The sequence below is a fragment of the Lepisma saccharinum genome, chromosome 9 (genome assembly GCF_977018435.1).
Source record: "Lepisma saccharinum chromosome 9, izLepSacc3.1, whole genome shotgun sequence".
Classification (NCBI taxonomy): domain Eukaryota; kingdom Metazoa; phylum Arthropoda; class Insecta; order Zygentoma; family Lepismatidae; genus Lepisma; species Lepisma saccharinum.
The window spans coordinates 83,940,302-83,955,126 of NC_139237.1; the positions used below are offsets into that span (position 1 = coordinate 83,940,302).

General features: G+C 36.6%; 1 protein-coding gene and 1 long non-coding RNA gene across 2 annotated transcripts in view; one reads left to right on the plus strand and one right to left on the minus strand.

Annotated features, from left to right (window-relative positions):
* Positions 1 to 14,825, minus strand: part of LOC145992201 (uncharacterized) — a 223,757-nt gene that overhangs the window by 168,479 nt on the left and 40,453 nt on the right. The gene's annotated exons all lie outside the window — the stretch shown is intronic.
* Positions 12,748 to 14,825, plus strand: part of LOC145992199 (alpha-tocopherol transfer protein-like) — a 52,058-nt gene continuing 49,980 nt past the window's right edge. The window contains exon 1 of the mRNA XM_083128524.1: positions 12,748 to 12,862. The gene's annotated coding sequence lies outside the window, so the exon portion shown is untranslated. The remainder of the gene's footprint in view (positions 12,863 to 14,825) is intronic.

A 14,825-nucleotide genomic window follows, 5' to 3' on the forward strand; every position in this document is an offset into this window, starting at 1 on the left:
TATCTTGCAAGCTCTTACAGGAGACCGGTGACGAATAAAAGGCATTCAACCCTGATTTTTTCATGAATAATGATGCACCACGCTGCTTTGCATTGTAATTTATGATATGTAGGTCACTATTTTCTTCACTTTTTTTTTTCGAAAACATATTCGAGGTCATTTTATAAATTTATAAAATGTCCATAAAGTGTACAGCAACAAAAGAGGATTCGAATATCTTCATATGAATAGCATTGCACCTGAAAACAGCATATGATCAAGAACGTATTTAGGAGGCGATCCAGGGTGTCCGAACCCCCCTCCCTCGAAAGATTTACTAAGTACAAAAATTAAATAATGAAATAATAAAATAATAAAAAATAAATATTAAATATCTTGTTTAATCGAAAGCCATTTATTTGCCCCCCCAACTTATTGGAAGGCAAGGGTTATATTGTGGCCATACGACTTTGAATGACAATACCAAAGAAGGTTTATGCAAGATTTATTACTACTTATAACGTAACATTCACAAAATATCAAGGAACTTTCGTCAATGGATCTAACATCCTTTTTCTATAGTCAATAAATATTCAATTCTTTATCTATTTCACATTAATTTCCTTCCCAGGCCAGTTATTTTTTTCGCATTCTTTTTTACAAATTTTGCTGACCTTAAACTACACGTGAGCTACATAATGAATACTGCTGTCACGTCAATATCTTTGCAGTCTATTTACCTATTCATGTAATAAAAGTATAATGTTAATTTGAAAATTTTAATTAATACTATTATTTTAAATATTTTAATATAATTATAATTATTTTACTTTAAACATTATTTTTATTATTACTATTATTTTAAGACACTTGGTTAGGACCCCCACCCACCCGAAACATATTTCTAGATGCTTGCCTGCATATGATCTAATCATTGTGGATTATTTTGTATTTATTATTTACGTACAGAGGCGTCTCCTGAACGCATGCGGTGCATGCTACGTATGCGTCAATTGTGGGAAAAAGGACAGCTTGCTCTGCGACGACATTAATGAGCATTTCTACATTCTAATTTCTTCATATAGAAGAAGTATTTATATTACACGAGAGCGCTCAACTAAGCTTATATTACATTTCTTGGATCTGAAAAATAAATATTTCTCCTATATGAAGAAATTAGAATGTAGAAATGCTCATTAATGTCGTCGCACAGTAAGCTGTCCTTTTTCCCACAATTGGCGCATGCGTAGAATGCACCGCATGCGTTCAGGAGACGCCTCTGTTTACGTAACATGTAATGCAAAGGCAATAATCAATATACAAATTCTAACATCTGCTATTGCCTATGATTGATGTTTTGAATGGGTAACAATGAGGACTTTATTTACTTTTGCATTCGTTCAATCAGCAATGTAAATGTTAGCCATGTAAGAACGCCCGGTCATGCTTTGTTAAATAATGTTCGTTTGTCGGAAGAAAAGAAAGCAAACATGAGAAATAGGGATTATTATTATTCATTATTAATTACATACTCATACTCACAGACAAAGGAAAATATATGAGACAAGAGAGAAAATTACAAAAAGACAGCAAAGAAAAGGAGAAAAGCTGGAAATATAGAGAGATAGAAAAAGGGAGGAACAGGAAAAATCAGAACGCAAGAAACAAAGAAATGGAGATGGTGAAACAGATAGAAGCAGAAAAGAGAAGGAAGAAAGTGAATGGAAGAAATAGAAGAGAAGAAAGAAGTGAAAGAAACAGAAGATAAGGAAGAAAGAAAGGAACAGAAAATATAAAGAAGAAAGTGAAAAATAAATAAAAGAGAAGCAAGAAGTCAAAGAAACAGAAGATAAGGAAGAAAGTGAAAGAAAAAGGAGAAAGGAGAAAGAAGAAAGTGAAGGGAAGAAATAAAAGAGAAGCAAGAAGTCAAAGAAACAGAGAAGGAAGAAAATGAAATAAAGAAATAAAAGAGAAGGAAGAAAGTGAATGAAAGAGAGGAACAGAAAAGAGAAAGAAGAAAGTGAAAGAAATAAATAAAAGAGAAGGAAGAATTCAAAGAAACATAAGATGAGGAAGAAAGTGAAAGAAAGAGGAACAGAAAAGAGAAAGAAGAAAGTGAAAGAAAAATAAATAAGTAGGAGGAAGTGAAAGGAACAGAGAAGATAAGGAAGAAAGTGAAAGAAAGAGAGAAACAGGAAAGAGAAAGTAGAAAGTGAAAGAAAGAAATGAAAGAGAAGGAAGAAGTCAAAAGAAATAAATAATAGAGAAGAAGTAGTGAAAGAAAATAGAAGGAAGAAAGCGAAAGGAAGAGAGAAACAGAAAAGACAAGAAAGTTAGTCAAAGAAAGAAAGACAAGGAAGATAGTAAAAAGATAATATTAGAGATAAGGAGAAAGATAAAGCGAGAGAGGGACAGGAAGAGAAAGACACAGCGAGGAACAGAAGAATGACTGAGAAAGAGGAAGCGACGAAGATTAGAAACGTATAGGAACGTAAACTACAGAAATTAAGTCGATAAAATTGCCTTTTACAATGTGAAGCTACTGTACTGTACCTTCTGCGAACATGTCGATTTGATCACCTCATATTTTTTTTAAAGTTCGCTATTCAATCCAGTATTCTTCAGAAACTCAAACAAAATAATTATCTAATTATAATGGAGCCTACTATCACCAGTTACGATTGAATAAACACATACGTAAACACCGTACTTTGTATATACATGGAACAAATGAAGAAATGTTACCCAAGACTTAAGTTCAATGTAAGTGGAACACAGTCTTCCTTTATCACAACGCACGAAGGTGAACGCGGAAATACAGATCACTCGTCACACCACTTTTTTCTCTCTTGAATTTGGACGTGAAAAACGTGCCGTAAAGGTGTTGGAGAAGGTGATACAAAACCTTCAAGAGGAAAACAGGCACACTGTGTGTCTGGTTGGTTGATTTGCTGTTTTAAGTCCACTTTAAGCACAGAAAAGCTAATCGGTACTGGACCTACAGTTTAAAGTGGGATCCGAACCAGCATTTTCTGTCCTTCACAAATATAGTTTGTGTGCTTGTTTTCCATTATTAACCAATGTGAAATTGAACGTGTTGGAAAAGTAGATACCGTAAACCCTCGTTAACACAAACTCGTTTAAGACGAACACTCTGTTAACATGAACAAAATGTTGTAGTGTTGCCCACGGGACGAGACGGGACAGGCTTTTAAAAATTCGAGACGAGACGAGATTGACCATGTGCCATAAGACAAACGAATATTTTCGAGACGAGACAGCATTTCCACGAGACTCCACGAGACGAGACAGGCCAAAATCTCGTCTCGTGGGCAACACTAAAATGTTGGTCCCGGCAGGGATGTATTATATCTTATAGAAAGTTTTATCGGTTAACGCGAATTTCGGTTACCACGAATTACGAACTGTTTTTTAGTCCATTGAGTCATTAGATCTCATTTAACACGAACTTTCAAAGTTTTTCCTCTGTCGTTCCTCTGCTAGGTATGTAAGAAATCGCTCAACAATCTCTATCATCTTGTCAACAATCAACTTATACAGTATTGTAACCAACGGATTCAGATCAACAATGTGTTCAAATGTGTTTTTCTATTCTTTAAAACATAGCCAGTACGAGTAACATCAAGATTAAAACTTGGGTGCAATTGCTCGACAATCGCGATCATCGCGTCAACAATGAGCTTATACGTATTTAACCAACAAATTCAGTTGTGTGTTCAGATGTGTTTTTCTATTATTTAAAACGTAGATGAAGGAAACCCCAAGTTAGAGTGTGCTTGATGCAATAAAAGCTATAACCGCATCCTGGGAATCTGTGTCATCACAACAATACAGAACTGTTTTTCACCAGAAAATGATCTGTGAGTACTATTTTTAAAAGTTAATTACTGTAGTACTGTAGTAGTGTTTTTATGATACATACGCGTAATACGTATTGTAGAAAGAACTGTATTGCAACAATAAAATTTGAGTCCCCGGTTAGCACGAATTTTCTTAACACGAACTCTCTGATTTTTCGGTCCCTTGGGATTCGTGTTAACGAGGGTTTACTGTATATCAAATTGTTTTTTTTCCAACACATACGCTTCAGCACCGATTTCTACCCCCTTTTGGCGTAAATCACGTCTTTCATGTTACTACTACTAGCAATAACAACACTATTATTATTATTATTGACACGTTTATCCCAGACAAAAATTCGTGGTTGAGCCTGTGTTCTCTATTGTAATATGCCTCTTTTTTCAGTTTTTACTGTAATGATAGGCCATTACAATCAACGATTTATTGGGACGTCCACAGACTCTTGGCAGTCCCAGTCAGGCCCTGATCCGAACCACTATTTGCCTGCACCGGTGTGTCTGGAATCGAAGAACTCATTTCGGTCATATGTGTTGTACTTCATTACACCCGTGAATTATCAAGTTTTTTTCTTTTCTATCCATACGATCATATAACCAGCGGATACAAACTATAAATATACGAATATTACAAGAACAAACATCGGATAAGACAAACCTGAAACAATTTTGGAAACTGATGTATCCTCCGTTTTGGTCAAAGTATTGTATATTATTTTTATGGTTAATTGTATTCTTTTGCTTACTTGTAATGACGTCAAACTGAATTGATATACTTTGATCATGCAGATTACCATAGGTAGGAGTTTAATGTTCATGGTTTACACAAAGAGGTTGTGGTGCAGGGGACACCGAACTTGCAACAAACGTCAAAACTAAATCCTAAAAGCTCTAACACAATTCCTCTTTGGTCTAATATGTAACAAAAACACACACAAATTAAGTTTGCTAATTTTCGGATATTTTGAGCTTAGGCATGTTTTCTACATTGTATTAAAATGTAGTGGTCTTTCTTCCATATTAGACAATGTGTTTTCAAATTTACATGTTGCGTGCCCATCGGCTTGTAAATGTGAATAGATCGGATTGAGCCCCAATGCTACATACATTCTCAAATGTTGTTTTATGTTGGATGACAATTAGAAATATATTCAGAGTGACAGCAACAACACTACTTATCCCTTTATTGTAGGATTTATTTCCAGGGAACATTCAGGATCGAATAAATTGCATTTCAAATGTAAAAGTTTCCTGAATAACCTACAAACACCTCCAAAATATTTTAGAACCTTCTCAGTTGTAATGAACCTGAGTGTTTAAGATTTTATATTTGTAAAATGTTATCTTTAAATGTTTGTTATTTCAAATAATGTTCAGAATATCATAGACAACTATAGTTAGACTGGTAAAGTTGTTGTTGGAACTTGTACATATGTTTTGAAATATGTCTTAATCTGTTAGTGTTGACGTCACTTTTCCATCTAGGCAGAGGAAGTGAATAAACCCGCCTGAATGTTTTCACCTGACGACGGACTGAGTTGGAAAACAGGGGAAGGTAGGAGAATTAATAAGAACTTAGTAACGGTGAGAATTCTAGAATAGTTTTTGGTCTTCTTCTTGCCGATTAGAGATTATTATTATATTTATTCAGTCAATAAATTGTTCAAAATACAAAAAACAATGGACAGAAGCTAAAGACATAGATCCTAAACATACGTTCTTTTATTTTGCATATTGCCAATACATAGACCAGGAAACCCGTGGAAAGTCTTTCATCTTCCAACATCCTTTAATTTATATTAGACATACCCTTACATACTCAATACAACATCCATTTCAGGGATCTAGGAAGGCATATCATGTATAAAAGAGAAATGGCCAACACACCTAATCATATATACTGACGGATCTAAACATCGCCTAGGTGTGGGTTGTTGCATAAATATTTCATTCCAATTCAAAATATAAACAAACAATTACGTTTACCAGCTGATACCTCTATTTTCACTGCAGTAAGTTACGCAATATATAAAGCTCTCACATACGCTATCCATAATAATTACACAAAAATTCTTATCATAACAGATGCTTCAAGAGTATTAATGGCGCTGAGTTCCTCATATCCTCAGATTTATAAACATCCTTTATTTATCATCCTTATAATCCAACAAACCCAGTATGCTAATGGAAGAAATATCAACGTTCAGTTTAGTTACGTAAAGGCTCACCAAGTAGATACGGGAAATGAACGTGTGGACGTATATGCCAAAGCCGCCCGATCATCGGAATCTACCTCACTTGCGAGACTTCCATACATGGATCTTCTCCAAGAGTTATATAAACTTCAAGATAAATGGAAACAGTGGTGTATAGAACAATTTCAATCCGCGGGCAATACATGTAAATGGTATGCAGAACATTCACAAAATGAACCTTGGTACTACTCATATAATCTTCCAAGATCAGTTATTATTTTTATAATACGTCTACGTACAAGTCATGTTCGCACTAATGATCATTTAGCTCGATTACATATTACAACAAAACAAGCCTGCACATGTGGATAAGTTAATCAAGATGCCACACATCTTTTTTTACAATGTCGTAATTTCGACAGAGAACGAGACAAATTATATAATGGTTTGCGTCGCCATGGAGTTCCATTCCCTACATCTCGAATAGCCCTGCTCACGGATCCCATTCCTCCCACTATATGGCTCCTTTATGGATATGCAAGAAGATGTAATTTGACAATCTTACAAACAGTATATTATATGTGTGTGTGTGTTTTTTTTTCTTTCTTGTGAAAAATAAGTGCATAGTGAACTAAATATATTTTGCAAAAACTCAGAAAGATGACTAAAATCGACTAACAGTTAATAGGGTCAGAAAAAAGAAGAAGAATTCTTACCGATTGCACAACGTTAGTTTTGAATGCTCTTTTGCTTTACAGGTTAGTGTTTTGGAACTGTTATGAGAATTACTGTTATAATTTTTTCTGGCTTTAATAGTTGAGCCTGGAGCAACAGATTATCTAAGGTTTGTAAACTTGTAAACTTTTTCTTCTGCTCACAATTGCTCACAGATATATATAGCAGCAGCCAGCAGGAAGGAAAGTTAGTTTTGCATTTGCGAACAAGAAAATCGAAGTATACTGGATATTCCTATCTGAATGAATGATTGTCCTCCAAACATATTTTCAATACCTGTCGTATGAGGTTCAATGAGAACCACATACTGCAGGATGTTCGTTGAGTGTCTTTGAATAAATTTCATCGTATCATCACTCATCGTCATCTTCGTGAATAGCCAAAAGTGGCAGAAAAGCGAAGTAAACTCAATCAATCAATGATTGGGCAATATACCCTGTGGCATCGTAACGTTTTATAATGGCTGTTACAGTTCAAGTATAAAATAGTCTCAGTGTCATATCTGTGGAAACTATGCGATAGCGTAGTGGTAACGTCGTCGCCTTGTAATCAAGGATCATCGGGTTCGATACTCGGTGCAGGCACACAGCGGTTCGGATTCCACTTTAAACTGTAGATCCAGTCCCGAATAGCCTGGTGGTGATCTACGGTTAGCCTGGATAGTAACTTTTTTTAGTCTCTGTCCCCGGCGGCGTACCCAATGGGGGGCTTGGTGGGGTTATAATCAGTGGCGTAGCAAGGGGTAGGCGAAGTGAACGACCGCCCGGGGCCTCACGCCCCATGAAGTTGACACAAAATATATAATAAATAGCATTGAGGAAAAAAAATATGGAAAAGGCTAATTTTTGTGGCCATTAAAATTAAACCATCCTCTTTTGATCTGGCTTTAAATTCTAGTTAAACGTTATAATTTAAATGAATATGTCAAATCAGGGGCGTAATATACAGGCAGGCAGGCCCGAAAAATTAATTGTCGTATTTCTCATGTGAAAGATTTACGCAAAAATTGACGATAACTTGCTTGAACATTTTCACCCATTTATTGTTTTCAATAATAATAAGCACTTTATCTTGTATTTTCTTCTTTCTCTCCCGATTTTAAAATGTTATCATAAAGCACCTCCAACTGCCATGAATCAAGTGTCAGGTATTTCAATGTTTCCGTTGTTTTCAACTTAAGGATGGCGTGGGTAACATTGGCAGTTCCTTCCTTCCTACAGTTTCACATTTTAGCTCCCGCAAAACAGAGAAAGATATTTTTGTGGTGAGTGAAATTATTAAATATAATTTTTGTCAGTAATTTATTATTATTTGAAATCTGATAATTTGCTGATGTATCCCTTAATATTTTGTATCGATTCACATTCTAATCTCGCCCAGGGCCTCGCAATCAGTTGCTATGCCACTGGTAAGAACTAGGGCTCGAAAGTTGGAGACCTATAAATTGCCAAAAAAAAAAAAAAAAAACCCTATAAAAAGACCTAAAAATGTCAAAAAAGGACCTAAAAACGGAAAAAAGGACGTCCAAATGTGATCCAAATTAATTAATAACTTCAGTTTTAATTATATATTTAATGAATAAAAAAATAAAAAATTCTGGTGGTATGGAACACACAGTGCGAAAAAACTGAAAGCTTCAAAACAAGAGAAAGTTGCCACTTACAGCGCGACCTTCCAGACAAGTTACGGCTAAAGGACCTTGTACCGTACCTGCTTCAGTCGTCCAATATATATATATATATATACATGTCGCAAAACTCTTTCAACAACGCTTGGGAGCTGGTAGATATCATAAAAACAAGTAACTTTTCCCTATAAAGTTTACCTCGAAAGCGCTTAGTTTCTGTGCTATAAGCGCTTAAAGTCTATCCTGTACGTATGCAACCCAACACAGCAAACGCTTGCTCTGACATAACTAACAGGGGTGCGTGGCAGGGTTGCCACTAGCGTTCCTCGTTAAGCGAGACGACTTGAAAACAAGAACTTGGGAGTCTTGCCTGAGCAAAATCCAAAACATTAATGATACTTGCGATGTTGTAAGAAGGATTCACAGTATTTATAAACTGACCAAAACAAATAATGGGCAGACTGAAATTCAAGATTACTCATTCTAAAATATCTCCATAATTGATTGATTGATTTGGTTTATTTTAATTCCCTTTTCTGCCACCTTTGGCTAATCGCGAAGATGAGGATGATATGATGAAATAACAAATGACACCAATGTCTACACCAGGAATTAAACCCGAGACACCTGGCGCCGTAGCGAGCTGTGCTAACTACATCACCACGGAGTGTTTCGTACATCATGCAATATCAACAATTGCAAGGGACACGTGATATAGGGGAAATCCACGAACGAACAAATGTAAGCATGATGTGTTTGCTGCCTCATTTCGAATGTTATTACAATTTATTTATTAGAAATAAAGTGAACTAGCGCTATTGCAAATCGAGTTCGTTATATAAAGCAGGCTGAAAATAAACAAAAATCTCCGGCAGATGAATATTCTTGAGCCATTTTGGTGACTGAGTACGTTTAGTGATCAACACGTGATCCCTCTCTACCGAATGTTCCGGACACGAGTTTCGACCTGGACAAAAATGTCACTGAATCTTATGTCCTCGTATTTACTATTTGCCCGAAAGTGTAGGAAAATTACGTACAATGAGAATAATATAAATTCACACGAATTATTCCGAAATTCATCTAGATGTCAGAATCTTGCTCGTTTGCTACAAAACGTTGTTTCCAGGGTGAACTAAAAGTTGACATTTTGGTGCCTTCCGAAAATATTACTCTTACATTTCAATGTTGATATCAAGTTGCTACAATGAATGATAAATATGTACAATTTATGACGTGTACTCAATGGTTTCCTTTTGATTTTTTTTTCACGTTCCATGATAAAAATGCTAAGCAAAGACACAAAATGAGAAAACTAATTCGCACACATGAAAAGAGTGTAAATTACGAGGATTTCTCTTGATGTACCAATATCAAACGATATCGTGAAGTGCAGAACAAACTAGTACAGGCAGTAAGTATGCACCGAACTCAATGTCATTCCTTTCAGTGAAATATTAATTTCTTCCTACAACTTCTTTAATAGAGCATTCAAGATTAACCAGTTTGAGTGGGGAGAAAGAGAGAGATAGAGAGAGAGAGAGAAAGAGAGAGAGAGAGGGGGGAGAGAAAGTTTTTAATTCGCATCTTCCTAGTATTGCAAATAATACTTGGAATTTTCTTGATACAAATTTTTGAAACACATAATTTTTCTTACATGCATATCAGTTGTCGGTAAAATTTATAGGTTGCCACTGTTTTCTAAAATAAGCTAGGGGTCTTGGGTTCGAATCCCGGCTTGGGCATGTATGTTTGTGAGTGTCCATTCATCAATTTAATCATATCATCACCACGCATCACCATCTTCGTAAATTAGCCAAAAGTGGCACAAACAGCTAAGTAAAATAAAGCAAATCAATCAAGCAATGAATCAATCAATCATTAAATGAAAAGAGCCTCGCAATTATTTCCTTATGAGACAAACACGATTAGCAATAACGCTATTACAGATAGGAATAATTTTCAAATAAATTGTAATAACCCGGGTTCGAGTCCTGGTCGAGCCTGCATTTTTCGCTGAAAATTTCTACATTACAGTCTGCGTGTTCGAAACGAGGCAGCAAACACATCATGCTTACATTTATTCGTTCGTGGATTTCCCCTATATCACGTGTCCCTTGCAATTGTTGATATTGCATGATGTACGAAACACTCCGTGGTGATGTGGTTAGCACAGCTCGCTATGGCGCCAGGTGTATCTGGTTTAAATCCTGGTCTAGACATTGGTGTCATTTGTTATTTCATCATATCATCCTCATCTTCACGATTAGCCAAGGGTGGCAGAAAAGCAAATTAAAATAAACCAAATCAATCAATCAATTATGGAGATATTTTAGAATGAGTAATCTTGAATTTCAGTCTGCCCATTATTTGATTTGGTCAGTTTATAAATACTGTGAATCCTTCTTACAATATCGCAAGTATCATTAATGTTTTGGATTTTGCTCAAGCAAGACTCCCAAGTTGTTGTTTTTAAGTCGTCTCTCTTAACGAGGAACGCTAGTGGCAACCCTGCCACGCACCCCTGTTAGTTATGTCAGAGCAAGCGTTTGCTGTGTTGGGTTGCATACGTACAGGATAGACTTTAAGCGCTTATAGCACAGAAACTAAGCGCTTTCGAGGTAAATTTTATAGGGAAAAGTTACTTGTTTTTATGATATCTACCAGCTCCCAAGCGTTGTTGAAAGAGTTTTGCGACACCCTGTATATATATATATATATATATATATATATATATATATATATATATATATATATATATATATATATATATATATATATTTACTACAGAAAGGATGTTTAAGAGGTGATGAACTGATGATGATTCGAATTGAGAATGGGCAGTAGAAACGTAGACGAAAGAAGGTGAAGTTGCAAATAAAAGCAGTTAAGACTTAAAAAAAAGTAAAAAAGGACCAATAAGGCAAAAAACGCCGAAAGAGGCAAAAAAGGACAAATAAAACCCACCTTTTTCTGGCCTACAATGACCCAAAATGAACATATATGATGTTGGGCCTCGTCTTCGGACACTAGGGGAAAAAATTATTTTTCTTCAACTTCCGGGGCCTAGTTATAACCCTCCACCCTTTGGAACAGAATGCCTTAAAAAAAAATACAGTCAAAGGCAGGAAAAGATGTCAAAGTGTTGGCTAACCACAAAAAAAGTACACGTAACCCCCTCCTTTTCGAAAATCCTTGGCACGCCTCTGTCTGTCCCGATTTATTTTAACGTAAAACTGAACGCCAAAATGTTCCTTTTTTGTGACAATGACTTACCGGCATAGCATTATTGCTATAATACAACCTCTCTATTATTACTATGAACTTGTGTAAACTTTTAAAAAATCGTATTTGTGAAGAAGGATGGACTGAAGAAGATCCATTCATGGGCAAAAAACAAATGAATGACTTTTTATTCTAAAGGGCTGATTGGTTAGAGTGCAGTGCATAGCCTATCACCCACCACATTATGTAAATTATTTGCACAGTATTTATTTAACAAGTTTTCAAACATAAGTATTTATGAGGAAACAGTTTTTATATTAAAATGGTAGGTATTTCTTGCCCTCCAGTTTTTACTGTATAAGAAAAATGTCCCGTTTTGTTCTTTTAAAAATGGTAAAGGTAAAAAAAAGGTAAAGTGTTCCCCTGTGCATAGCACCGAGGCCGCTTTTACCGTTAGAAAAGTTCCCGGATTTGAACCGGCCGGGGATCGAACCCGGGACCTTGAGCATGGTAGTCAGACGCGTTACCGACTGAGCCACCGCGGCCACTTTTAAAAATGTGGTCATCTTATCTGTGCACAGACTGAAAGCATTTCTGCAAGTTTAAATAAGTTTCGACTTAACCGCCAGACGGACAGCAGGAAGTTTCAGTCTGTGGTAAGCCCAGGCGTCTAGCAGTCCCTTGTAGAGAACAATAAAGCCTATGGACAGAATTAGCTGACAATATTAATGCCAAGATCTAGAACTGCTTAAGTATACACTCCAAGAATTAACAATTAATGTTATAGACTGGGTGCCTGCAGTAGCCGGCACTAAGATATAAGGAGGGGGAATGGAATGCAAAACAACTTTCCAAGATGGGACAGACGGGGAGAGAGAAGAGAAGTCGAAAAAGAAAGGAAAACAAGATCGGTTGCATAATCTTTTCCTTTCGACCTCCATCAACTTTCTTCCGAAAACGAAAGTTTCACTTTTTTTCTACCTTTCCTGCCCTCCAGGGACCTTCTCGGTGTCAGCGCCTCCCGTGGCGGAATCGCGTACTTCCCTTTCCCCCGCCGTGGCGGAAGTCGTTTTGACCAGCCGGATTGGGAAGAAAGTCTTTCAGATTATGTCAGACTAGTTCGTTGTTGTCTCGTGAAAGCAGTGCCTGGTCATCCGGATGTGTTCCTAAGCGGTGGAGCGTCGATCGGGAGTTTCTGATCAGAAAATAACATTTCTTTCCAGGTGAGTTTGAGTTATTTGACGAAATTCGACGTTGCCTATGCAGACGATTGTCGATATTAAACCATCGTTTTTTTTCTTGTGTGCAATCCCCCTTTTTTTTCCATTTTACGGGCAGTGGCGTCTCAAGAGAGCGACTCATTCGTACGGGGGGTTCAAGGTTGGGCGAGATATTTTTCTCTGCTCGGCGGTCATGGCTTATAAATTTATATCTCCAAAACTCATATTCTATATCTCTTCCACGTTTCGTTCTTCCTTCTGATTCTCCTCTACTCATTTCTCTTTCCTCTTCTTCGTATCATTCTTCCTTTCATCTCACAGATTTCCTTCTCCTGCTCTTCTTGTATTTCTTCTTCTACTGATCTTTTTGCTATTTCTTCTATTTTGTCTTCTCCAACTTATTCCTTCTTTCTTCTGCTCATTTCCACTTTCTTCTGCTCCTACGTCTCTTTCTTCTTCTGCTCCTCCACATGTTTCTTGCTTTTATTCTCTGCTTCTCCGTCCACTCCCTTTCTTCTTCTTCTTCTGTTTCTCCATCTCTTTTCTTCTACCTCTACTTCTCCGTCTATTTCTATCTTTGCTTATCCGTCATTTTTTGTCTTTCTTCCATCTTCTTCTTCTCGGCTCTATCTTTCTTCTTCTGCTGCTTCTCCATCTCTTTCTTTTTTCTTCTGCTTCTCCGAATCTTACCTTCTTTCTTTCTTCTTCTTCTGCTTCTCGGCTCTTTCTTTCTTCTCCTGCTACTTCTCCATCTCTTTCTTTTTTCCTCTGCTTCTCCGAATCTTTCCTTCATTCTTTCTTCTTCTACTTCTCCGTCTACTCTGTCTTTTTCCTTCTTCTGCGTCTACGTCTCTTTCTTTCAGCTTCTTCTTCTCTGTCTTTCTTTCTTTCTCCTTCTGCTTTTCCATCTCCCTACTTTCACCTTCTGCAACCCGTGTCATTCCATTCTCTCCTTCTGCTTCCGCGTCTCAATACTTCTCCGTCTCATTCTTTCCTTCTTCTGCTGCTTCCTTGGCTCATTCCTTCTTCGTTTTTATGCGTCTTCTCTCTATCTTCTGTTCCTATTAACTCTTCCCTTCCTTCTTTTGTCCCTTATCCATCGTTCCATCTGTTCCTCCATTTCATTTTTATCAGTTCCTGTTCCTTGTGATACACTAAACTGCAACAATTGTGATCAAACAAGATAAAATTCACGTTTAACTGTGTCAATCTATGCATCAAAAGTGAGTGATGCATTTCGATTACTACAAGTAGAAGTGATTGCATATTAATTAAATCGAGCACAACATTAGGGCCAGTCTACACGAGGATATATTTCATTGGTCCTCGTTCTAACAAAAGCTACAGAAGAGGTCACGTGATATTCACGCGCAGAAACACGGAATAAAAAAGGTAACAGGTAATTCGACAGGATGCAATCGTAATCACTTCACGGATGTATTTCAAGGATGACGTAAATACAAAAACTTATATTCCTAACAGACTACTTGCCCAAGTTTAAGAAAAACAATTACAGGACGATTGTTGAAATTCCAGCGAGATTTCCTCACAATTTCAAAAAGGTTTCCGTTTTTTTAAAAGATTATAATTGACGTAAATCTTTCGTAATCATGTAAAAAACTGAAGGTATTGACACCAACGTTATTTAACTAATTTGTAATAGATACGACGCCTTGCCCAATGATGATATAGAAATTATTTCACAATAGGTCGGTGACGTAGGGATGCACACAGCCGTCATGTTTGCGGTCAATATTATTTGTCGTTTGCAATTGTTTTCAATCACGAATGTCGGTGTTAGAATCTCCCGCTCGCTTGCTTGAATTCTCTATGCTTACAAGAATTGGTCTCAATAATGGCTGCTCGAAGCCACAATGCAATAGTTTATGGCGTAGGTGAAACACGTCTGTAGGAGTCAAATAAGTTTGATATTCAACATCGTTTTCTTTTTCTTATTTTTCATCGC